We start from the raw sequence: 25,852 nt of genomic DNA, 5'->3' as shown, positions 1-25,852 counted from the left end.
AAAGCCCCTCAGGTAATTCTAATGTGCAGCCTGGCTTGTGAGCTGCTGTCCTACATTATGCCATGGAATTTCTGGAACTCTGTTTTATGCTGGTTGTCAATGAATCCAGGATTAAGTCAGCCAATCAATTAGAAAGGGTAATTAAACTACAACCAATTGCTCAAGATCGTCTGTTAAACACAGAAATCTCTGGTCAAAGCACTCCTATTGACAAATGCAACCTATTTACATAATACCCCTCCTTCCCTGGTCTTGCATCTTCAGAATTAATTCCTATACACAACTCCAACCTTCTTTTTGGCATAAATTAGCAAATTCTTGAAAATCTTTTAATATAGATGCTTTTTCTTTACAGGTTTAACTTTATAGTTGACTCCTAGTAACTATTGGAGTCTGATTTACCTCATAAGTCTCAAGATAATCATTGGTGCTGTTAAAGGGTAAAGGGAACTTGGAGGAATTTGGAGTTCCCCAGCAAAGTAACTTCAGTGGTGAGCCATTCCAGGGCCTCAAAAGCAAGACAGGGAGAACTTCTGCAAACAAGGAAGAAAATACTGTTCTGACAAAGGCAGGATAGTGGGGCCCAGTGCTGCTCTTGTTAAGCTGTCCAGTGTAGCTGGATGCAGCCAGTTTATCCCCACTGGCTCTGAATTCTTCACACTTTTCATATTTTTTTTGATGGCAGCACAGTTAGATCCGTCTGAACTTTGCCTTCAATGTGCTCTTCAGGGTGACCCCAGGAAATAGCTGACTCTACTGTTTTTAAGACTCATAGCTTAGACTGCCAGGTCCTATTCCTTAATGCTAACTGGCTCTTCAGTGCTATTTCTTCCAAATGGGTCAGATAACCAAACCCACATTCCTCCCCAAGGTTCTGTAGCTGGCAGTGACTTCTGGTCCCAATGTCTGGATAAGTCAGGTAGGTGTCTGATGGTGAAAAGCTGACCTTGACTAAGTAGAAAAGGTGTTTATTAAAAACACATTACCATAGCTCCCAGAAGTGTCGGGAAGGCTGGAGAATCATGCTCAAGGCTAAGTTTTCAGAATCACACTGCAGATTCTGATAAGGACCCTACCACCTCTGGTACTCAAGGAACCCCCACCCACCTACCACTGTGGCCACTTCTCTCCAGGAAGTAAGCTTGTATCCATAGCTGACTCTGAAATCCAGATGCCTCAGCTACTATCCTGTGGAAGGTTCTGGATGTAGCCTCTTTCTTTGTATTGCTAATTTCTGAAATCGAATCTGAGGTAAGCCTGAGAGTTGGCACAGAGGTTATGTGCCTGTGTCTCAGCAGCAAAGGAGACTGGGGAAATGGAGATTTCTGAATTCTACCCTCTACAAGCAAAATTCATAAGGCTGGTATATGAGATTTATCTTAAGAGATGAATTATCTTAAGAGATTGGCTTATGTGATTGTGGACGCTGGCAAGTCTGAAATCCTCAGGGCAGTCCAGCAGGCTGGAAACTTCCAGGCAGGAGCTGGTACAGGCAGTCTTGAGGCAAAGTTTTTCCTTCCTCAGGGCAACTTCAGTTTTGCTTTTAAGGACTTTCTACTGATTTGATGAGGATCACTCCCACTATGAAAGATAATCTCCACGTCTATAAAATACCCTCTACAGTGACAGCTAGATTAGCATTTGATTGAATAACTGGGTGCTATAGCCTAGTCAAGTTGACACATAAAACTAACTATTGCAGTTGGTTATTTCCCAAAATTAGCAATGGTGTTCAAAAGATACTAGGAAAAAATAAAGTAAGTCAGATATAATAAAAGCATGTGCACTAAAAAGCTGTTGGATAGCCAGAAGACCAAGCAAATGTTTAAAACACACCCCACATACTTGCCACTAAAGATGAGATGGTGATGATGAGGATTTCCACTACAATGACAATTTGTTGGGCTCTTACCATGCAGCAAAGGGCTAGCATATCACTATTTCATTTAATCCTCTATAATTCTATAGAGTGATTATGATCATCCCCATGTTATCAATAAGGAGTCCGAGGCTCAGTAAGGTCAGTTCATGATCACAGCACAGGTGGGGGAAAGAGGAGTGAGGTCCTCTCTGCTGAATTTTTTTTTTAAGATTTTATTATTTATTCATGAGAGACACAGAGGCAGAGAGAGAGGCAGAGACAGGAGAAGCAGGCTCCATGCAAAGAGCCTGATATGGGACTCGATCCCAGGACTCCAGGATCATGCCCGGAGCTGAAGGCAGACGCTCAACTGCTGAGCTACCCAGATGTCCCTCTCTGCTGAATTCTAGAGTCCGTACCTTGTAAACTGCTTCTCCAATTGTCATTCAGAGCCACGTGGGCAGTTTAGCCAAGCCTCAGTATCTGTACAAAGGAGGGGAAGAAGGAAATTGGTCAAAGCAGTGATTCTCCAACTTGAGCGCACATAATCATCACCCAGAGAGGCTGTTAAAGCACAGGTTCCTGGGCCTACCAACAGAGAATCTGATCTAGTGGGTTGGAGGCAGGACCTGAGATTCTTCATTTTTAACAAATTCTCAGATACTGCTGATGCTGTTGGTCTGGGACCAAACTTTGAGTAGCACTGGGTTAAAGAAATCCATACCTAATGCAAGCATCTCTCTCCTGTGCAAACTTAACAGCAAAATCTATAAATAGCAAACTGACTAGTATGGCATCTCTCCTCTCTTGCCTACGGCTGACAGTGAAATGATCAGAAGTCAATGGGGTATCAAGGAAGAGAAGAAGCAACAAAAGACAGCCTGCTAATCTCTTGTCAGAGAAGAACTGGCTGTCAGAGAGAGAAAGCTGGATTTCAGTTTTGTGAGCCCTCCATAAGCCTACAAACATTCTGGCTCCTTGTTCTGAGGGACCCCTGCTAGGTGAAGAGTTGACATAGTGTCATTTTTCCCACGGAGGAAATTCAAGGCTGAATTTCAGATCTTGGAGAAGAAGAGAGGAAGAGCTCAGGACGAGTGGGGCCTGTGGCCCATCTCACTTGTATCAAGTTCTGCCCAAGTATACACTGGTTATGGGTAAGGAGATCCCATTGCTCTCTCCTGGCAGCTTACTGGTTGGGATTTAAAACTTGGCCCTGAGAGTAGCAGAATTGAATGAGAATTCAAAAAATGAGAAAAGAGTCCCCGTTCAATCATTTAAGTGATAAAACATCTTGGAGTCTCAGTTTCATCAACTGTGAAATGGGGTAATACAACTTAACAACAGGTTCATGCTTCAGTGGAGCTCAGAGCCATCCCCGGTGCTGCAGCAGACCTCTGACAAGTGTGGGTTACAACACAGCAGGAAACCCAGACCTGCGGCCTGCAGATCCCGACCTGGTGAGTTCCAGCTCTGTTTGGCCACTGCTACCATGTTTTACTCTCCATCAGCTTCTTGGTAAGACAGCCACCAAGCTTTTCTCTCAGGATGCTTTCTGTATGTGCCCTGTTCTTGTTCTTCTTGTGTTAAGGTGAGGCCCAGGACTCACCTGCTCCCAAATTTCCTATTCCTGGATTTCTATCCCAGTCTCCATTTCCCCCCAGAACTTCAGTAATAATACAAAACAAACAAACATCCTAAACCTTAGAACCAGTGTTCCCATCAAGACTACATTTGGTGTCTAATTGGACTCTTAGTTGGGATCATCTAGAGACTACAAAATAATAATAATGCAACTGCCAAATCAGTGGAAGACAAGTGACTTAAACTCATTAACTCCTCAAAACATGCAATTGCAATCTGGATAGACTTACTGTTATTGGTCTGTAAAAACACTCAAGAATTCAGAGATAAGTCTCTTAGATCTGAAAATTACGGGTATTACAATATAATATGGCAGAGAGAACACGAGTCAGTGTGTACCACAATTGCATGCTTTTACCCTAAATACACAAGAAGCCTAAGCTTCCCACTAGATATTTTGCAACAAACCCTGAACAATCTGCCCACCTCCCTCATTCAAGAGTCTTGGTAAGTGTAGCTGCAACTCTTGAAACTTCTGCTTCAGTGTCTCGGGGAAGAACCAGGCAGGTTTTCCTGAGTCACATAATTCAACTCAGCTTGCAAACCATATGAGTTCCTACAATTGGCGAAGTCTTGTGTTTGCTTGGTGCTCTAGGAGAAAAAAAGAAGTGAGTTCCTGCTTTCTCTGCTCTCTGCATACACACATTAGCTCATGCTTTGCCACCAGCATTTCCTGGAGTTTAAGATGGATTTTGGAAGCAGGCACACCCAGGTTAAAATTCTGGCTCTGTCATATACTAACCTTATGACCTTGGACAGGTTAATCTTTATGCACTAGTTTCCTTATTTGTAAAATGCAATATTAATAGTGTTCACGTTTCGAGGTTATTGTGGAAATGGAATGAATGTTAATATATGGAAGTTACTTAGTAGAGTTGGTAACACATGGTGAATTCTTATTAGCTGTTGAAATTAGCATCACCATAATCACCATCCCCATCTCTTTGTAGCTCAAAGAACAATGAGAGAATAGGACTGGGAGTCATGAGGGGTTTTTGTGGAGGAGGTAGAAGGCTGGTGTATGATTACATCAGATAGCTTCTGGGTTCACGATGTCTAATAAGCATAAAAGCAAAAAGGCTTTCCTGAGGTGTGGTGAAGAACCTATGAACTTCAGCAATTGTCCTAAGTAGACATCCATTGTTTTGTCTGCCCAGAGAAGCACCTTCTCCCTTCTGGGAAATGCCCTATCTCTCACTCTAACAATGTGGTTTCACTGGGAGAACTGTATTGAAATAAGACTTAAACTCTTCAACTAGAGTGATGAGTCTGAGTTGGGCAGACCCAGACTGCACCAGTCTAACACCATGTAGGGATTTTTAGCACTGGAAGAAGAGACAGTTGGAGTCTTTCTCTAGAGGTGCAACTGGAAGATAAGTCAACAGCTTAGACCCATACCCAAGGAGAAATGGTTCTGAGGGAATGCAGAGAGAAACAGAGACCAAAGGCAGAGAAAGATCTGTCAGTAGTCACATCACACTTCTATCTTGTCTGCAAAGGCAGTGGGTGGTATGGACTAGATTATGGGGCTGAAGGCTGGGGATTAAAAAACAAAACAAAACAAAGAGAGGCCTTTCATGGATTGATGACAATAGTTGATATACTGAACTTGATCAACTTAATTCTGAGTTACTTCATGATGTCCTAAAGAAACTAATGAGTAAGAGAAAATTTCCCATGTGGAATCTGTCTCCCCTTCTTTTTACTTCTTCTAAATCCCTCTTTACTTCACCCAAAGACTTCTTTTGAGTATCCAGAGCCCCATTATTCCCTGTAAGCGATTCCCTCCTTTCATTACTGAATGTTGATAGTAGATCAGAATTCAATAATATCCATGGAAGACAGGGACATAGAGGTGAGAACTACGTGCTTCTTCTTCTTCTTCTTTTTTTTTTTTTTACAAGTGTGGGGTTAGGACTTTATTCGGGGTGGTGTGGGCTGGTGGCAATTACTTCCAGGCATGGCTTTTCTACCTTGATGCTGCCACTGCTGAATGCCAATGGGGAAAGACTTTGTCTCCCTCCACCTCTTGTGCAATCATGGACAATTCAGGCTTGGCTGGAAGCTACTTGATGTTCTCTGGCCCCTTTGATGCTGCTGATGGTGGATTCTCTGATTCCATTCAACCCCCTACTCATGATAGCTGCAGCGGATTTTTCCATCAAGTTATTTAAGGAGCAAGCAACCTCATCACGGCAAGCATTGACCTTGTTTCCCCCAGAGGCAAGTCCAATTTCAATATGAGGAAAGTCTCTTCCTGCCATAAACATAACTACTGTACTGCTGGCATAATTGTGACATGTAGAATGTTACTTTTTCTGCCCCTATGAGAGTTGTTAAAGTGGCTGCAAAAGGCTTCTCTCTCTTAGCCACCTGCACGGGTGGTATCAGCTTGGGTTAGAGTCTCCCAATTTCAGTTCACTGTGACAGTGGCTGATGCACCGGTGATGCACAATATGAATGCCTGCCCCATTCAATTCTTCTCTTATTTATGATGATATTGGCATTGATCTCATTAAATAACAATGTTCCCATCAGCTTTTTCTTTTACATTCTCTCCCTCCCCTCTTCTTCGACTTCTGGCCTTGTCTTTGCAGCTTGACCTCTTCCTTGTGATATTTGTATATCCCTTAAAATTATGAAGTGGTTGGTCTCTTTGGTGATAGATTCTTGAGAAATTCCTATCAGAGAAGAAAAAGAAATTTAAAGTCTCCCCTCTTCTTGACAAGGAGCTGTGGTTCTGTTTACATCAGTAGAGTTGCAATCAGAAAAGTACTAAACATCCCAGATTAATGCTCCAAACAGCTTCTGTGTGGGTGGGCAAGGCAATTAAAAGCTAGACATGTTCAAGTTTTTTAGAGGATGTCTAGGTGATAAAAATGCTGTCAACACATCCAAGGAGGACTCTGCCAGCATTTGTCAGAACAAAATTCTCACGTCCACGAAGGAAACTCTCATCTTTTCATCAAGTCCAATGTCAAACTGGAGAGGAGTGTTAGTGGGGGTGGGGGGATGGGGGCAGGAGCAGGTGGCTCTATGCGTAAAGGACAGCCAGAAAGAGATGCCCATTAAAATCAGGATTATGCTGCAGAGCTTTTAGAGACCAACATCTAAATTTCTAGATGGAAAAAGGGGTGAATTTCTTTAGAGTGTCTCTAAAGGCCTCCTTCAAAAAGTTTGAAGGATCCTTCAGCAGTATCTGGGTCTGCAGCTTGGAATTGCTCATTGTCATTGCCCTAAAGTTCCGTTGATCCTCATCTAGGTACCAGGAATGTTGCTGTGAGCTTCAAGTATCCCATTTCACGGGCCACAATAGTAGGCATTGTTGTCTCTATTTTGCAGGTGATGAGACTGGGTCTCACATAAATTGAGAAGCATTAACAAAAGTTACTCAGCTTCCAGAGGCAAGATTCAAATCTCAGGACTACCTCTGAAGCCCACTGTGTTCCCACTCTACCCCTTGTTAGTCTTTATTCTTTGAGAGAGCACTTCAGATTCAAAGATACAAGTAGACCAAAGTAGAAGAATGGAAAGGGTTATATCATGCAAATGGCAACCATAAGAGAGCTAGAGTGGCCATAAGATATCAGACAAAACAAACTAAAACAAGATGTGCTAGACTTAAAGATGAATGTTTTATAGTGATAAGAGGGTCAATCTATCAGGAAGATACACCAATTATAAGTATATATGCACCTAACAACAGAGCCCCGGAATACTTGAAGCAGAAACTAAAATGAAGGGAGAACTAGAACATTCAACAGTAATACTTGGGAATTTCAATACTCCACTTTCTTTCTTTTTATTTATTTATTTGTTTAAGTAGGCTCCCTGCCCAACATGGGGCTCGAACTCATGACCCCAAAATCAAGAGTCACCTGCCTTACTGACTGAACCCAGCAAGGTGCCCCTCAATACTCTACTTTCAGTAATAAATAGAACAACTAGACAAAAGACCAGCAAGGATGAAAAGACCTAACACGTACACAACCAGATTTAACAGACCTCTCTAGAACACTCCACTCCGAATGTATATTATTCACAAGCATGCATGAACATCCCCCAGGATAGACCACATCCTAATTTATAAAGTAAGTCTCAATTTAAAAAGATGAAATCATACAAAGTACATTCTCCAGGAACAATGCCATCAGATTAGAAACCTGTTACAGAAAGGAAGTTGGGAAATTCACAAATATGGGGAAATTAGACTTCCACACTGCTTTCCTAAGTAACCGATGGGGATAAAGAAGTCACAGGGGAAATTAGAAAATACTTTGAAATGAATGAAAACAAAAACATGACATCTCCAAGCTTATGAGATATGGAGGGATGCCTGGGTGGCTCAGTGGTTGAGTGTCTGCCTTTGGCTCAAGGGGTGACCCCAGAGTCTGGGATCGAGTGCTGCATCGAGCTCCTTGTGGGGAGCCTGCTTCTCCCTCTGCCTATGTTTCTGCCTCTCTCTCTCTCTGTCTCCCATGAATAAATAAATTTTAAAGAAACTTATGAGATTAGCTAAAGTAGCACTTACAGGGGTGTTTACAGCTATAAGTGCCCATATTAAAACACACACACACACACACACACACACACACAAAAGGGAATCACAAATCAATAGCCTAACCTTCAATCTTAGGAAACTAGAAAAACAAGAGTGAACTGTAACCAAAGCAAGCCCAAGGAAGAAAACAAAGGGTTAGAACAGAAATCAATACAATGGAGAGTAGAAAAACAAAACTTGCGTTTTACAAGTAATAAAATAGCTTTAAAGAAAAAACTTTAGGGATCCCTGGGTGGCGCAGCGGTTTGGCGCCTGCCTTTGGCCCAGGGCGCGATCCTGGAGACCCGGGATCGAATCCCACGTCGGGCTCCCGGTGCATGGAGCCTGCTTCTCTCTCTGCCTGTGTCTCTGCCTCTCTCTCTCTCTGTGTGACTATCATAAATAAATAAAACTTTAAAAAAAAAAAAAAAAAAAAAAAGAAAAAACTTTATATATTAGTATTTTTAACAGCACTTTTCTCCTGCTTTTTGAACAAGGGGCCCCACATTTTCATTTGTACCATGACCTGCCCGCAATACAGGAATTGTTCTAAAATGCAAGTCATACCTTGTACTTCAGCTACTTAAAACCCTGTACTCTTCCCTGCCTCCTCATTGCTCTAATGCAGCTTTTCAAGGCTCCTCACAATCCTTTCTAATCATATTTTCTGCTGTACCTCACATCACAGCTTTTACCTCCAAAGCATAGCTCTCCTTGTCATTGCCTGGACACCCTGTGCTGCTTTTATGCCCTAGTGCCTTTGCACGTACTGCTCTCTGTGTGTGGTATGTCTTCCCCTGCTTTTTTTATTTTTAATTTTTTAAAAGGTTATTTATTTACTGGAGAGAGAAAGAGAGAGAGCATGAGCAGGGAGGGGGGATTGGCAGAGGGAGAGGGAGAAACAGACTCCCTGCTGAGCCAGGAGCCCGACCTAGGGCTCAATCCCAGGACCCTGGAATCATGACCTGAGCTGAAGGCAGCTGCTTAACTGACTGAACCACCCAGGCACCCCTCCTGTTCTACTTTCTGCCCCAACTTTAGCATTTGTAACCCCCCTTCAGCCTTCACCTCCTCCCTGAAGCTGTTGTCTGAAGCCCCAGTTAACCTAAGGCTCTCTTTTTTTTGTTTTTTTGTTTTTTTGTTTTTTGGTCCTATATCTGTGCCTTGTTCACACTCCCCATTGTGATTGTGTTTTAACTGTGTCTTTACTAGGTCTCCATGATTGACTGCCGGCTCCTCAAAGGCAAGGACCCTTTCTTATTTACTGCTGTATTCTAAGAATCAAAGGAGATCAGAACTGAACCACAAGGTGAGCATAGCTCTGTTGCACTTGAACTAGGAAAGCAAAAAAGGAAGGTAGGTTACTACACTACAACCCTGAGTGGGGACCTGGCTTTCATCGGTAAATCTGACACTAACATAGTGTTAGCTGGCAATTCACTTAACATCCTCGAATCTCGGTTTCCTAACCTGTAAACTAGAGATGACAATATAAATCTCCAAAGTGATGTTGTTGTGATAACTAATGCAATGCAACAAACAAAGCAATTAATAGATGCACTAGCTGTTACTATTTATTATCATCAGGCTCTTTGACTCAGTAGCATTTGGGGGAAGGAATGAGATGTCGAAATGAGAGATGAGGTTGGCCTGCAGAGTCTGGAAAGTTTGGATGCCTACATGGCATCACTGAGACCTCTAGTAAATGCAATTCCTCTTTGGAATCATGGAGACCAGGACAAAGAGTGGTAGCAGCTCATGTTAATTGAGCTTCCACGAACCAGATACTTCTAGGTACTTATTAAGTCGTCTGATATTCACGGCAAGCCTACAAGTTATATGACTTACTGTCATTAGCCTAACCACATAAGCTGAAACATAGAGAGGCGAAGTAGATGGACACAGTAATACTGGTGGAGAAGGGATTTGAACCCAGACTGTGTGGCTGCAGAGTTTAGACCCTTAACAACTAAGCTCTGCTACCTCTAGTTACAATATATCAAGCCGCTTCTATCTGCTAGAGACTGCACTAAATGTTTTCCATAGAGGTATTGGCTCGGTCAGCACTGTTTCTGACCTCTTTCTAAAGTAACTTCTTATACTGGGAAGACTGGAAAGTGAGGCATTTTTCAGATCCCGTAACAGCTGGTTCCCAGATGTGCTGTAGGTCCCTTGCACTGGATGATCTTGTGTAAGACTTCAATCTGCTCTTGAAAAGAGAGGCAGGACACAAGGTGTCCAGGATGGGCTAGAGGAGGCATGACCCTTGAGTCATCCCTTGGGTTCCTGATCTGGCAAAGGAAGAGCCCTTTTGGTAGACCTTTTGGTGGTTTTATGGAAGCTCGGCTCAGAGCCAGTTTCCTCACCCATCACCCTAGTTCTGTAGGTTTTATAGTCTCCTTAATAAATTCCTTAGCTAGAACAGTTTCTGTTGCCTGCAGGCAAGAGTCCTTGTTAATACCCTTGGATTCCCTCCCCATAGGGTTAGTTGGTTGGTATCTTCATGAGGAAATTGGAGCTCAAAGAAGTTAAAGACTGGTCAAAGACACACAGCTTTGTTAAGTGGTAAAGCCGGAACTCAGATTTAGCTCTGCCCAACTTCAAAACCTGACACTCAACCACTATATTTTTCTTTTTCTTTCAATTTTTCTACTTGGCTCTGATGCAATCACAACCCATTATTTTTGAGAGATCTTTATTATCAGAGGCAACTATGTTTCTCTCTTCCTCTCTCAGCCGGAAATGTGGTTTTGAATCTCTTGACAGTTCCAGAAGCATTGTCTTCTTGTGACTTAGCTCCATTGTCATTGAGTTAGCCCCATGCTGGGAGTTTCGTACCATCCTCTAACAACCCCAGAAGGTGGGTAATATAATCCTTATCTTAAAAACCAGAAAAGAGACTCTGAGAGCTGTTGATTGAATATCCTAGCTGGTCACTTAAGGTCATGTTAGCTGTTGGAACAATCCTAACAATGGGATACAGGCTCAAATATAGTAGAAACTAATTTTTCATTCATCATAAGTCTAAAGCAAATGCTCCTGATTGGCAGGTGGGTCTCCTCCAAGTGGTGAAGGAATACCAGGAGGCTGGCATGTCCAGGGACAAGGACAGAAAAGCCAAATGGTGGGGTAGGGACAGGGAGGAAGGGACATACAGAACCTCATCATTCTCACCAGGGCAGTCTTTGCTTAACAAGCAGTAGGTCCCACAAGTAAGTGATGTATTCAAGCAGAGGAGGAACACAGAGCAAGGGTGGGGTGGGGGAGTTCACAGGTTCCCCCCACCCCAGCTGCTGAGTGGGGAGCTGAGCTGAAGGGGGAGGAGGGGAATCAGAGTGCAGAGGCAACACTTCACACTTGCACTGCATCCCATTGTCAGAGCTCTCTTTCTGCTATTTGTTTCCCCCACATATTTTTTTAAAATTGTATTTTATTTAAATTCAATTAATTAATATATAGTGTATTAATAGTTTCAGAGGTAGAGTTCAGTGATTCATCAGTTGCATATAACACCCAGTGCTCATCACATCATGTGCCCTACTTAATGCTCATCACCTAGTTACCCCATCCCCCAGCAACCTCCCCTCCAGCAACCCTCAGTTTGTTTCCTAGAGTTAAGAGTCTCTTATGGTTTGTTTCCCTCTCTGATTTCATCTTATTTTATTTTTCCCTCTCTTCCCCTGTGATCCTATTTTGTTTCTTAAATCCCACATATGAGTGAGATCATATGTTAACTTTCTCTGATTGACTTATTTTGCTTTAGTATAATACCTTCTAGTTCTATCCACATCATTGCAAATGGCATGATTTCACTTTTTTTGATGGCTAAATCATATTCCATTGTGTATATATATATACACATATTTTTTATCCATTCATCTATCAGGGAACATCTGGGCTTTTTCCATAGTTTGGCTAGTGTGGACATTGCTGTTATAAACGTTGGGGTGAAATACTATGTTTGTATCATTTGGGTAAATACCTAGTAGTGCAATTTCAGAGTCATAGGGTAGCTCTATTCTTAACTTTTTGGAACCTCTATACTGTTTTTCCAGAGTGGCTGTACCAGCTTGCATTCCGGCCAGCAGTGTAAAAGAGTTCCCCTTTCTCCACATTCTTGCCAACATTTGTTCCCTGACTTGTTAATTTTAGCCATTCTGACTGGTGTGAGGTAGTACCTTATTGTAGTTTTGATTTGTATTTCCCTGATGCTGCATGACGTTGAGCATTTTTTCATGTGTCATTGGTCATTTGTATGTCTTCTTTGCAGAAATGTCTATTCGTGTCTTTTTCTTTTTTAAGATTTTATTTATCTATTCATGAGAGACAGAGAGAGAGAGAGGCAGAGACACAGGCAGAGGGAGAAGCAGGCTCCATGCAGGGAGCCCGACGTGGGACTCGATCCCAGGTCTCCAGGATCACACTCCGGGCTGCAGGCGGTGCTAAACCACTGCGCCACCAGGGCTGCCCTATTCGTGTCTTCTGCCCATTTCTTGACTGGATTATTTGTTTTTTGGGCGTTGAATTTGATAAGTTCTTTATAGATCTTGGATACTAGCCCTTTATCAGATAAGACATTTGCAAGTATTTTCTCCCATTCCATAGGTTGGGAGAAACTGTTTCCTTTGCTGTGCAGAAACATTTTATCTTGATGAAATTCCAATGGTTCATTTTTGCTTTTGTTTCTCTTGCCTTTGGAGACCTGTCTAGCAAGAAGTTGCTGTGGCCGAGGTCAAAGAGGTTGCTGCCTGTGTTCTCCTCTAGGATTTTGATTTCTGCCTCACATTTAGGTCTTTTATCCATTTTGAATTTATTTTTGTTTATGGTTAAGGAAGTGGCCCAATTTCATTCTTTTGCATGTAGCTGTCCAATTTTCCCAACACTGTTTATTGAAGAGACTGTCTTATTTCCAGCAGGATATTCTTTCCTGCTTTATCGAAGATCAGTGGACCATAGAGTTGAGGGTCCATTTCTGGGTTCTCTGTTCTATTGATCTATGTGTCTGTTTTTGTGCCCGTACCATACTGCCTTGATGATTACAACTTTGTAATACAGCTTGAAGTCTGGCATTGTGATGCCACCAGCTTTGGTTTTCTTTTTCAACATTCCTCTGGCTACTCAGGGTCTTTTCTGGTTCCATAGAAATCTTAAGATTATTTGTTCCAGCTCTGAGAAAAAAGTTGATGGTATTTTGATAGGAATTGCACTGAATGAAGATTGCTTTAGGGAGCATAGACATTTTAACAATATTTGTTCTTCCAGTCCATGAGCATGGAATGTTTATCCATTTCTTTGTGTCTTCCTCAATTTCTTTCGTGTTTTCTTTCCTTTTTTTTTAAAGGTACGTCTTTTTGATTATCGCATCTATGTTTTGTTTTGTTTTAAGGATTTTATTTACTTATTCATGGGAGACACACAGAGAGAGGCAGAGACACAGGCAGAGGGAGAAGCAGGCTTCATGTAGGGAGCCCAGTGCGGGACTCGATCCCGGGACTCCAGGACCATGCCCTGGGCCGAAGGCAGGCGCTAAACCTCTGAGCTACCCAGGGATCCCCCTCATAAGTGTTTTATAGCTTTCAGAGTACAGATCTTTACCTGTTTGGTTAAGTTTATTCCCAGATATCTTATGGCTTTTGATGCAATTGTAAGTGGGATCAATTCCTTAATTTCCCTTTCTTCTGTCTCATTGTTAGTGTATAGAAATGCAACTGATTTCTGTGCATTGATCTTATATCCTGCCACTTTGCTGAATTCCTGTATGAGTTCTAGCAATTTTGGGGTGGAGTCTTTTGGGTTTTCCACTTAGAGTATCACATCATCTGTGAAGAGTGAGAGTTTGACTTTTTCTTTGCTGATTTGGATGCCTTTTATTTCTCTTCGTTGTCTGATTGCTGAGGCTAGGACTTCCAGTACTATGTTGAATGACAGTGGTGAGAGTGGACATCCTTGTTGTGTTTCTGACCTGAGGGCAAAGGCTCTCAGTTTTTCCTCATTAAGAATGATATTCACTGTGGCCTTTTGGTATATGCCTTTTATGATATATTCTCTCAATCCCTACTACAGAGAGTTTTAATCAAGAAAAGATGTTGTACTTTGCCAAATGCTTTTTCTGCATCAACTGAGAGGATCATATGGTTCTTGTCCTTTCTTTTATTAATGTGATGTATCACACTGATTGATGAATGTTGAACCACCCTTGCAGACCAAGAATAAATCCCACTTGGTCATGGTGAATAATACTTTTAATGTCCTGTTGGATACTATTGGCTAGTATCGTGGTGAGAATTTTTTGCATCTATGTTCATCAGGGATATTGGTCCGTAATTCTACTTTTTTATGGAGTCTTTGTCTGGTTTTGGGATCAATGTAATGCTGGCCTCTTAGAATGAGTTTGGAAGTTTTCCTTCCATTTCTATTTTTTGAAACAGCTTCAGAAGAATAGGTATTCACTCTTTTAAATGTTTGGTAGAACTCCCCTGGGAAACCATCTGGCCCTGGACTCTTGTTTGTTGGGAGATTTTTGATTACTGCTTCAATTTCTTTTCTGGCTATTGGTCTGTTCAGGTTTTCTATATATTCCTGTTTCAGTTTTGGTAGTTTATATGTTTCTAGGAATGTATCCATTTTTTCCAGATTGCCTAATTGTTGGCATATAGTTGCTCTTAATATGTTCTTATAATTGTTTGTATTTCTTCAGTGTTGGTTGTGATCTCTCTTTTATTTTTCCCACAAGTTTTGAGTTGCTTAGGCAAACTCTTCTGATGTTTACTAATCACGTTCTAGAGCTTGATCTGGAAACTACAGGTCCTTCTAACTGCTGGTGAAAAAATTCTTATCACGATTAAAAAAATTGTCATCTCCTTCCTTGCCGCTACAGAAAAGTGGATACTACTCTACTTCTTAATACAATCTTTGCAGAAGCTGTATCTGACAAGGTCTTCTCTAAGATGTCTAGATTTGGAGATGGTTGTGCTGCAGCTATAACTATGACCTATGACCTCTAAAATATCTCTGGTTCTAACTGATTGCCCTGGTAATAAGATTTAAAATAGTATCCTTCTCAGGATGAGCATTGTGTAATGTATAGAATTGTCAAAACACTATGTTGTACACCTGAAATGAATATATCATTGTATGTTAATTATAAAGAAAACAAAAACAAAACAAAAATAAAATGGCATCTTTACTTCCCAAAAATGAGTACTTACAAGGGTACTTTCTTAAGCCCTGAGGAGAACATTGATCATCCCCGTCTTATCTCTTTGTAAGAAAAATATATGCCTTTGTAATTTTTTTCAAACAGAGTTTGGTAGCTTGGGTTCATTTAAATTACTCTAGGAGCCTCATAGGGAGCTTTTGCAAAGCCCGGTAGGGGGGTGCTGCAGGCTGGGGTTGGGGTGGAGGCAGCAGGGATGAGAGAGTTGGGAATTGGACAGAACTGAGAAAGATTCTGGAGATTGAATTGAAAGGATTTGGGGGAAAGTCTGCACCGAGCGTGGGAGGTAAGCAGGGAGTCTTAAGGATGACTCTCAGCCTCCTTGCATGAACAGCATGGAGGATTGCCCATGAAAAGGAGCCGGAGGGTGGAATATCTCTTGGAAATCTGTTTATTTTACAATTGGTGGTGTCAAGAGGTCCTTTATGCAAAATTATCCTCCTCAGAGGCCCGTGAGTGAAAATGTAAAGGTCATTGACTATATCTGATCAGTGTTGGAGGAAATGAGGATGGAGTGGGAGGGTGACGGGGGTTCTAGGTGACTCAGAAGGTGGATTTTCCTCTGCAGACATTTCAGATGATGGATGGGGACATGAATAGAAGCAGAGTTCTATTCTGGAGTCCCCAAAGAGGCGACAGTTTTGTTGGAGTTCCGCTGAACTGTGTCTTCTGGCTACTGAGAGCCTGGGGGTTTGGGGGTAGGTATATTTCACACATTGTGGAAACTGTGACATTGGATTGTTCCGAGGGAAGTAAGGACAGGGCTGAATGACTAGGAGAAATATGCTGGGATTTGAATTCTGTATGACATTAAATATGTAAACAGTTATGACCAGAACATACATAAAAATAGAATTCTGACCCGCAATGTGCAGCCACTAGTTCAGCAAACAAGCCCACAACTCCTATAACAATTGGCACCAAATGACTAGGATGTAATCAATGGCTGGATATAACTGCTGGCTTCCCAAAAGTGTGTTCCCCTTCCAATTTAGGACCAATGAGAGAAGGCCAAACATGCTCCCCTCACCAATCACATAGGAAGCCCCCATGTCTAGTTATCCTGCCTCCAGCTCCTCCACGTCCACACCTCCAACTGGGGCACACCTGGATCCTTCTCCTTCTCACTAGAAAGCTTCCCGCTTCTTTACCTGCCTGTGAGTCTCTGCCAAAGGCAAGTGATAGTGGCTGGCTCCATTGCTACAGAAAACTCTGGATAAATACCCTTCGCTTGTTCTCATTTGGGTGGTCTTCCCTTATTTCCATACCTGGCTCCTTCTGAGACCTCATCCAAAACATGTTGCTGGGGACCTGGGGAGAGGGAAGGCAGACTCTGAACCTGAGCTCTTCATTTTTCTCAGTGTTTGGGCAGAAGGCAATTCTTCATCCGGGCTGATGCTGGCAACATCTGGCAAGTTAGTCCAACATCTTCATCATGTGTAGCATAGAAGTATGATTGGGTAGGAGGGCTGTCGGCTGGCACAGATTCTCCAAGACATTGCTGTTTAAAGGTGTGTGTGTGTGTGTGTGTGTGTGTGTGTGTGTGAGTGTGAGTGCGTGCACGTGTTTTCCTGAAATCATTTACCTTTTTTATAAGAATAAAGCCCATAATGGCTGTCATCACCTCAGAGTTTGAAGCTGTACAAGTGGCCTGCATGATGTGTTCTCCTTCCCAGAGAATATATACAGAGTATGTGCACATTTTTCTGGCCCTAGGTCTGAATCCTGGCTTTACCATTCTCCATCCCTGTGAACTTGGGCAAGTTACTTGGCCCCCCAGTGTCTAAAAGTCTCCCTGTGTTTAGTTCATGGACATTTCCATGCTGCACGATTGGTCTAAGTGTGGTCTACACACTACCTGTGTAGTGTGTAAAATTCCCTGGGGTGTTAGTTAAGCATACAGATTCTGGGCCCCGCTCCAGAACTCATGTATCAGAGTCTCTGGCAGTGGGCAGAGAACTGCGAGACTGGCCAGCTCTGCGAGTGACCTCTCTACTCACTTGAGTTTAGGACTCTCAAGGTTATTGCATCTTGGGTAGTTGAGAGGTTATAGTGATGAGCAAGACCCAGTATTCCTCCTCACCAAGGGCTAGTGTACAGATACATCTAAGGCAAAGGAAATTGCAAAAACCAGAGAAACAGAAGAAACAAGAGCCATGGGAAGAAGAGACGAATTCCAATCTGAGAAATCCAGGAAGTTTGTATGAAAGAAGTGTTTTGAAAGAGAGGTAGATTTCATAATGCAGACATGGAGAAAGCGATGGAAGAGACCAGCAAGAGCAGAGACACAGTCTCTGTCAACTTTTGCTGAGTAAAAAACCACTCCAGTGGTTAGCTTCAAACACCAATGTTAACTATGGTGTCTGAGCCCACTGATCAGCTGAATGTTTCTACGCATCTGGATCAGGTATGGTTGGTCTCTCAGGCTGGCTTGCTCATGGGTCTGCAGTCAGCTGGGGGACTGGCTGGTCTAGGGTGGCCTCACTCGTACCCCTGGTGTCAGCTGGCTGGGCTGGGGTGATATGGGTGACAGAGCCAGTACCCTCTTCACCCCACAGGCTAGCCTGGGCTTCTGCATATGGCGGCACCAGGGTTCCAGGGGGAAGAGCAGAAGCCTGCCAGAACTTTTGAGGCTTAGACTTGCAACTTGCATATCCTCACTCCTGCTGCATTCTTTTCGCCAAATCAAGTCATGGTCCAGCCCGGATTTAGGGAGAAATTGCCCCCATGACTTGATGGGACAAGCTGCAAAATACAGAAATCTATCACAGATTCCAAGGCAGGAAAATGCTAAGGATCTTCCTGGAACACCAGAGAGCAGGTGTTTGTGGAGGGCAAGGAGACACCCGAAGGGCCATGACTGTGAGTTTCCAAAGCTTCACTGTAACCGGTCCCTCCCGTAGCTGTTGAATGCCCACAGTTGGCAGCTGAGGCCCACCAGTGGGAAGGGGCAGTGGAGTGTTCCCCGCATCTGACAGAAGGTGAGCATTTTATTTTATTTTTATTTTTATTTTTTAAATATTTAATTTATTTATTCATGAAAGACAGAGAGAGAGGCAGAGACACAGGCAGAGGGAGGAGCAGGCTTCATGCTGGAAGCCCGATGTGGGACTCGATCCTGGGACTCCAGGATTACATCCTGAGCCAAAGGCAGATGCTCAACCACTGAGCCACCCAGGTGTCCCAAGGTGAGTATTTTATCATTGACATTCCTTAGAATTATTGGCACAGGGTGCCAATAACAAAGCAGACTAAATTTCAGTCACTCTCAGTGTATTTTTGTTTTTTTAATTCTCTACAGACAACATACTCTCTTGTTGCCCGCTCGCAGGGCAGGCCACTCCCACTGTCACTCCCTCGTTGAGCTGCTGCCAGAGTTACACCCAGCATCCATAGGGTAGAGCCCCACATGAGGAATGGGTGGTGAGGAAGAGGAAGATCTTTGTTCTCCATCGCCGAGAGGCTCCACGTGGTCCATGGGTCCATGTATTACAGTGCCACAGGGCCATGCCAAAGCCCAGTTGGATGCCATTTGTCTAAGGGATACATAGTACTGTCCCTGCTTCATGGATGAGGGACCAGAAGGCCAAAGAAGCCTAGAGACTGGCCAAAAGGCACGTAGCTAGGACAGACACTGGAGGGTTGACTATGGAGTTAGTAGATCTGTAGAAAGAAGGGACCTTCTGTGGAGCATTTGAGGACAGGAGAGCCTCCACTGATCTGTTTTTTGGGGGGCAGCCATGGTGCTAACCATTCACGGTGGGAAACCTGCCCTCAAGGCAGGAATATGGTTAGCCACCAGCTCTGGGGAGAGGAGCCCTGGGTGGTCGTGCTTGCCAATTGCTCTGATGTAATCACTCCCAGCATGGCCACACTATGGACATGATGTCACTGAATAGAGCTGGGAAGAGATGCACTCAGAGGGCTCTTGGGAACCAGCAGAAGGGGCTCCCGAACGCCGTGACTGAGGGCATGAATGAAGGAGAAGTTGAGGCCAGACACACCATGGGAGGTAAGTGATGCTGCCGGCTGGTCCGTGGGCATCTGGCTGGTTCTGAATGCCCTGTGGTCTCTTTGATGGGCTGTGCCATCTTTAGGGCTTCTTGGTCATGCCTCTTCTGAAGGATTTGAGCCATTTGCAGCTAAGGAACTCCCGGCTGTGGGCAGTGGGAGGGGTTGCACACTGTTCTACTCTCAGGAGGGAAAGCATCCAAGATCTTCACAAGAGTGAGGCTTGCAAAACAACTGGTCTCAATGGTCGAAGAGGCTCTGTGGGCCTGATGGATGAGCCAGAGGAGAATGACGGCTTCCTGACCTTGGGGACACCAGAGGAGAAGTGCTGGGAAGGCAGTGAGGGACCTCCCACCTGAGCCTGGCTTCACGGTGTGGAGACCGAGCTGAAGGAAGGAGGAAAATTTGCTATCAACGAACCTGTGCAGAACAATGGCAACCAGATAAGTAAGAAGTTATTATAATTTCAACATGCATGCGAATTTTGTGCTTTATGATTTTTATTTGGAATTACATATAGGGGGGAGGCAGGACAGATGTCTATTCTTACCCAGGGCACTAAAGGGATTTATCCAGTCCCACCCCACTGCCTCCTGACCCACATCTGCACTCAGTGAAGAGCGATGCACGTCACTCAAACACAGCTGCTAAATGAACCCCATGCTTGCAGTGGGGTGGGGGATGCTGTTACTTATCTCTGGATCAGAAGCTCAGCTGTCCCTCTCTGACAGCATCCTCGGTAACCAAAGAGACCAAGTTAAGGCAGAGCACACCTGGGGCGGGGGGGCACACACACCATCTAGGCAGAGAACACCCACCAGCAGAAGGAGGGAAGCAGTGTCCACCCAATCACGGAAGACCATCCAGGTTCCTGATTGTCCTTCCTCTTCCAGGACCCAAGGACCCAGGAAAAGGGCTTTGATATTGTTATTACTATTCTCCAGTGGCATCTTAAGGACCTCAGGTGGAGGACAGTGCCTGGCACGTGGCATCCACTCAGGTATCTTATGGTCATGAGGTGCCTAAGAACGTGGATACTTCTGGTGATGTGCTCTGAGGAGGACGGACGGGGCCAGGCTGGAGGAAGGAAGAGAGGCCAGGAAAATGTAGCAATCAAGAACAAAGAGCGAGGTGTAATGATGAGGATGGGGGGCACTTCACCCCCGGGCCCTTTCTCCCAGAAACCTATAGCTCCAATCTGAGCATGAGGAAAAAGACATCTGACAATCCCAAACCAAGGGGCTCTCTTTAGAACACCTGACCAGTAATCTTCCAAACTGTCGAGATCAGCAAAAAAAGGAAAGACTGAGGAACTGTCGTGGATCAGAGGAGCCTATGGAGAAATGACACCTGAATATAATGTGGCATCTTGGAGGAGGTCCTGGGACAGAAAAAGGACATTAGGGGAAAACTAATGAAAGTAGAGTAAGGAGTGAGGTTTAGCGTACCAGTTTAATCTCTTAGTTTTGACAAACGTGCCACAGTAACATAAGATGTTAACATAGCGGACACTGGGTGTGACGGATATGGGAGCTCTCACTACTATCTTTGAACTTCCCTGTGAATCTAAAGTGGTTCTAAAATCAGAAAGCTATTTAAAAGTGAGCAGCGAAAAGAGACATTGCTTCCTAGTGGGGTGCTCAGGGACAGCTTTGTGAACAAGGTGTCATCTGAGCTGTTGTACAGCACGCAGGTTTGGGTGGGTCGGGGTTTAGAGACTCGAGGGACAGGGGAGAGGGCCTGGCTGTCACCTTGGCGCTGCTTGTCTGCCTGGTAGATGTGGACAAACAGCATGATGATCTCAGTGAGAATTATTTGCTTTTGACTCAAGGATTCTCTGAATCAGGAGGTAATTCAGCAGCCCCAGGCCTCATGAGAGCACACGCAGATTCCATCTGTAGGGAGTGTGGGTGGGTGGGGGCGGGTGACTGCAATGCCCAGGAGCTCTGGGCCTGGGACAGGGCAGGGGAAGGGGGACTCCCCCTCCCTGCTCTAGTGAAAAACAAGTATGTTGGTTCCCCGCAAAAACCTGCACACAGATGTTTACAGCAGCTCTATTCGTAATTGCTAAAATCTGAAAGCAACCAAGATGTCCTTCAGGAGCTGAAAGGATAAATAAACTGTGGTCCATCTAGACAATGGAATTTTATTCCGCTAAAAGAACATGAGCTATCAAGCTATGAAAAGACACAGAGGAAACGTAGATGCATTTTACTAAGCGAAAGAAGCCGATCTGAAAAGGCTGCATGCTGTATGAGTCCAACGACGTGACATTCAGCAAAAGGCAAAACCATGGAGACAATAAAGATTGTCTGCCAGGGGTTGGGTTGGGGGAGGAAGGGTGCGTAGGCAGAGCACGGGATTTTTAGGGCAGTGAAAATTCTCTGTATGATACTGTAATGATGGATGCATATCATCACACATTTGTCCAAACCCACAGTAAGTACAGCACCAAGAGTGAGCCTTACTGGAAACTCTGGACTTGGGGTGGTGGCGATGTGTCACTATAGTGGTAACTGGTGCACTCCGGTGGGGGATGTTGACAAGGATGCAGTGTGTAGAGGGGAGACGGGGGTGGGGTGCAAATGAGAAATCTCTGTACCTTCCCCTTCATTTTACTATGAACCTAAAACTTCTTTAGAAACAAAATGTTATAAAAAAAAAAAAAAAAAGCCAACCAGAATAGAAAACGCAAAGCCAAGTGTGTTGAGGGTAGAGCAGGGGTCCAGACGAGCCCTCTCCACTACAGGCACTGCCAGCCACTGGGCCCTCCCGTGAAGACACCGAGACTGGTCTGTCTGGGAGAGGCTTTGCCTCAACTGAAGTCATCCCAGGACCTGGGAGAGCACTGAGCCATTCTCTGGAGGAGGCTCCGGAGGAGTGGGCATTTTGCTGACATTCCCCTGTGACTGAAGCCCCATCCCAGCCCTCCCCACTTTCTCAAAAGTCCTCCCTAATGGGAACATTTTGTTAAATATAACGTCCACGCGCATACTGCTCTCTGTTCATGATGTTCCTGCCACTTAGCCTGTCACTGGGTCCCCTCCCAGGCCTGGAAACTGTGCTGCTGATGGGCCCCTGGGTGGGCCGCGCTCCTTCCATTAAGTCTGAAAGATAAGCTCTCCCAGGCCCTCTGCTGCCCCAGCAACCCTGTTTTTCTTTACGGTGGCTGCTCTGGAAAAGGGGAAGAGGCTGAGTTGAAAATTCTTATTCTGCTCATTCCATCCCGATTCCCCCATAATTGACCTGGAGGCAAAGAGGAGCTCCAGCCTACACAGCCTACAGTCTGCCTTTTGAAAGGAGCCGGAGGGTTGCTAAAGAACTATTGCTGTTTCTCAGAGTGGACGGCTGTGTATCCTACGGAGAAGCCCAGTCTGGACTGTCCCCGGTGCGGATGGCAGCTGGCGTGATGGCACCCTAATTGGAAGAGGATCCTGTGACCTCCAAGCCAATTAAATGTTTCCTCAGGAGCCGGGAAGAGCTGTGTGAGGAAAACACTTGTAATTGCTCTGGGTAGCAGGTGAACGGGTTTCTGCCGCCAGAAGTGGCTCCGGCGATTGTAGGAGGTATCGACCGTGGGTGTTGTCTGGGTCCGGAAAATTGGACTCAGAAGCAAGAAAAGTGACATTAGCAACCTGGCTTTTTCAACAGAAGCTCTAACGAGGCAGAGCGGGGCTGTTGGGGAATAATTACTTCCAACTATCAGGAAAAGTTGCTTGGGCCAGAAATAGGTGCCTTAGACACACAACTTTCAGAGGGACAGAGAATTCAGGGCGGGGCGTGAGGTTTTGGGACCTCTACCCCCGGTCATGCCACTGAACTGCAACCAAAACTGTCTCTTGAGACTGTTTCTTGGGGATAGAGCTTTCTAGATCTTGATTGTGGTTGATGGTCACACGACTATAGGCAACTGTCATTTCTGGCATAAAACTGTAAGCTTCAAAGGGTTAGTTCTGCGACACATAGATTATTCCTGAATTGAAGCACACCCAAAACACCCGCACCCAGTGCCCCTTGAGCCTGCTCTCCTCACCCAGACCTGGGTGGGCCTCTGTGTGCTCTGATGCTAACCTCAGGTCCTGCAGAAGTCTTCAAAGGAGGAGAAACACCAGCACAGGACTTTGAAGACTTGTGGACCTCTGAAACAGTGGTCTACCACTGTGGTTGCTCTCAGAACCCCTTGGGAGCTCTGACACCCCGGTCGCAGGCCCCACCCGGCCTGAGGAAGAATCAGTATGGTTGGGACCCAGCCCAGGACTTTTAAGCCCCTCCCCCTGCCCCAACCTCCACCTCCCGACAGTTTTGTGAACCACAGCTCTAAAGTTATGAGGGGATGGCTCGTATTTTTCCATCCTTCCGTATCACATCTTTGGAGATAGTGTCAGAAGACTACGTTTGAGGTTCTGTGCCCTCCCCTCACCACCCCCACGCCAATCCTGCAGGATTTTCATCTTGCTGCTGTGGTGGGTTGTCAACAGGCTCCTCCCTCCACTGCCCAAGGATCCACTTGAAGCTTTGGCCCGGGGTTCCCACTGCCTCCCTGCACCTGCCACTCCTCCCTTGTCCCTGGGGCTGTAAGAACATACCATGCCCCCAGAGGAAGGAACATGCAGTGGTGGGAAGACCTCTCCAGGGCCCTGGGCCACGGGCACATCAGCCTCCCTGAACCTCATCTCACCAGCAAGATGTGGGAAAGAGAAAGGGGTCCCAAGGGATCCACCTGGGAAACTCAAGCAGTCAAAGCCTAGCTCTCCCTCATCCTGGCACCCTGGAGGGCAGGACCTCACAGCCTCTGGATTGCCAGCGAGTCACTGCCCTGCTCCCGGAGGTCACGGTTTGCCCAATGCGTTACTGCAAAGCCTATTTCTCGTGGGAAAGGGGCTGAGCTATTTTCAGGCGGGCAGGCTGAGTGCACTGCAGGCCTCCTCTGGAACAGCTGCCGGCTCCCGTGGGGAGGCTTCTGAAGTGACCCAGATTTCTAAGCGATCCTGTCCTCACAGAAAGGCTGTCACCATGGCCATGCCCACCTTCCCCCTGAGAGGAGGACCCTGAGCTGCCTTCCCACACATTCTGGCACTTTCCAATGCAGCCCTGACACCGGGGGCTCGGGCTGTCCCCTGTAGGGGTGAGAACTGGGGAGCTCAGTGGGGAGTGGTGTTGCAATTTGAAGCTTTTCCAGAATTGATTCGTTGGGATCATTTTTTTTTAAAGATTTTATTTCTTTATTCATGAGAGACACACAGAGAGAGGCAGAGACATAGGCAGGGGGAGAAGCAGGCTCCACGCAGGGAGCCGGATGCGGGACTCATCCAAAGGCAGACAGACGCTCAACCGCTGAGCCACCCAGGTGCCCCATTTTTTTTTTCATTTTTTTTAAAGTCCCTCCTTAATTGTTGGCAAAGTGGCCAGACTACCAGAAAAAACTATGACATGGACACCGACCCTCAGCCCTCATCAGAGTTCCCCACCTCCTCAGAGCCCTAGGGAGGCTGCCCAGCCCACTGCGGGGCATCAGTCTCCCATTCAGAGGTGGTGAGTACAGGGTGTGCACTGCACATGGCAGAGTGGGGCTGATGGAGGAAGCTCAAAACAACAGAAATTTCTTCTCTCCCAGTTCTTTGGGCTGGACATCCCAAATCAAGTTGTCCCACACTCCCTCTGATGGTCCTGGGGAAAAGTCCTTCCTTGCCTCTGTCTAGCTTCTGGTGGCTGCCAGCCATCCATGGTATTCTTTGGCTTGTACATGGGTCATTGTGATCTCTGTCCCTGTCATCACATGGTCTTCTTCCCTGTGTGTCTTCACATGACTCTCTTAGAAGGACATTAGTCATTGGACTTAGGGTCCACCCTAATCCACTATGACCTCATTTTAATGAATTATATCCACAAAGACCTTATTTCCAAGTAAGATCTGAGTGGACCTGAGTTTTAGGGGGATGCTACTTTAACCAGTACAGTATCCCTGGGGCTCACCTACTCCAGGGCCAGGAACCACCTCCCCTGCCACTCTGCCCTGTGCCCTCACCCCAATACCTATCATGGGGCCACCCTAGTCATGAGATGGCATTGATACAGAGCCTGCTTGAACTCAATTGGAGGGGTTTCCTGGCAAAGTCTGGGTGAGGTGAGCTCAGCCTGAATCTGAAGACTTAGGTCAACTTCCAGCAGACCTTGGGGAGGTCACTACTCTTAGAGCATGAAGCCACCTGCAGCGCCACAGCTTACTAGGATTAAGTTCTAAGACTGAGTATATAGGGACACCTGGGTGGCTCAGTGGTTGAGCATCTATGTTTGGCTCAGGGCGTGATCCTAAAGTCCCCCATTTGAGTCCTACATAATGCTTCCTGTATGGAGCCTGCTTCTTTCTCCCTCTGCCTGTCTCTGCCTCTCTCTGTCTCTCTCTCTGTCTCTGTGTATGTGTCTCTCATGAATAAATAAATAAAATCTCTTTAAAAAAATAAGACTGGGTATATAAAGATTAACTGGCCACTTTCTGCAGGAAATTCCTGCTCAGGAAGATAAAGTTACAAATAATTTTATCATTTGCCCCTTGAATTTTCTGAAGATCCATTCGTCTGAAATT

At 45.1% G+C, this 25,852-nt stretch overlaps 1 long non-coding RNA gene across 4 annotated transcripts; it reads left to right on the top strand.

Moving 5' to 3' along the window:
* Nucleotides 1-8,967: 8,967 nt before the first annotated feature.
* LOC111091346 lies at nt 8,968-24,433 on the top strand. Of its 4 annotated transcripts, none has more exons than XR_005374979.1 (3): nt 8,968-9,351; nt 17,817-19,716; nt 20,163-21,941. It is a non-coding gene; the product is annotated as an uncharacterized LOC111091346 (long non-coding RNA). The 4 variants fall into 4 exon arrangements; XR_005374981.1 differs by lacking the exon at nt 8,968-9,351 and adding an exon at nt 22,019-24,433 and having other exon boundaries at nt 15,894-19,716; nt 20,163-20,269; XR_005374980.1 differs by lacking the exon at nt 8,968-9,351 and having other exon boundaries at nt 18,410-18,446; nt 18,560-19,716.
* Nucleotides 24,434-25,852: the final 1,419 nt, after the last annotated feature.

The sequence above is a fragment of the Canis lupus genome, chromosome 20, assembly GCF_011100685.1.
Source record: "Canis lupus familiaris isolate Mischka breed German Shepherd chromosome 20, alternate assembly UU_Cfam_GSD_1.0, whole genome shotgun sequence".
NCBI classification, from domain to species: domain Eukaryota; kingdom Metazoa; phylum Chordata; class Mammalia; order Carnivora; family Canidae; genus Canis; species Canis lupus.
The sequence above is the reverse complement of the archived record's forward strand: the minus strand, read 5'-3'. Positions and strand labels throughout refer to the sequence as shown.